Here is a 1,127-nt window from a genome sequence, read left to right as displayed (position 1 = left end):
TGTTAGTTATCAATGATTATCATAATTATATTTTCGATTTTTTATATTTAAAATGAGATATTTATCCAATATTTGATTATGTTTATCTGCAGTTAGTTAAACGAATTCAAGTATGGAGCTTTAATAAGTTGTACTTATGCATAATTTACTTGAAATTTTAAAATTTAAGTAATATGCATCAATAAACAATACTTCGTGCATAAAAAATTACTTTTAAGATTTTTTGTCAAATGTTTTATAATCTATACTATATTATAAAGCATTTGGCTAAAACTCTTAAAAACTCTTAAAACTCTTAAAAACTCTTAAACCCATTCATCCATAAACGATTTCATTCTTATCCGATTTCATCCCATATCTGAATTCGTATAACTAACTGCAGATAAACACAATCAAATACAAGATAAACATCTCATTTTAAATATAAAAACTTTAAAATATAATTAATATAATCATTGAATTCTAACAAAATACTTAATTATTATCTTTATAAAATTTATAATATTAAACCAAAAATAAATTGTTTCATTATTAAACTTAAATTAAATTATATAAAATCTATACTATATTATAAAGCATTTGGTTAAAACTCTTAAAAACTCTTAAACCCGTTCATCCCTAAACGATTTCATTCCTATCCGATTTCATTCATATCCGATTTCATCCTATATCTGAATTCGTGTAACTAACTGCAGATAAACATAATCAAATACAAGATAAACATCTCATTTTAAATATAAAAACTCTAAAATATAATTAATATAATCATTAAATTCTAACAGAATACTTAATTATTATCTTTATAAAATTTATAATATTAAACCAAAAATAAATTGTTTCATTATTAAACTTAAATTAAATTATATATAAAAAATATATATATATATTCTATATTATAAATCATTTGACAAAAACTCTTAAAAACCATTTTTATGCGTAAAGTACTGTTTATTAATGCATATTACTTAAAACTAAGATTTCAAGTAGATTGTGCGTAAGTACAACTTAATTAAAGCTCCATATCTGAATTCGTGTAACTAATTGCAGATAAACATAATCAAATACAAGACAAACATCTTATTTTAAATATAAAAAATCTAAAATATAATTAGGATAATCATTGAGTT

The sequence above is a fragment of the Cynara cardunculus genome (genome assembly GCF_001531365.2).
Source record: "Cynara cardunculus var. scolymus isolate 2C chromosome LG 15, CcrdV1, whole genome shotgun sequence".
Classification (NCBI taxonomy): Eukaryota; Viridiplantae; Streptophyta; class Magnoliopsida; order Asterales; family Asteraceae; genus Cynara; species Cynara cardunculus.
Note: the sequence above shows the minus strand (reverse complement) of the source record.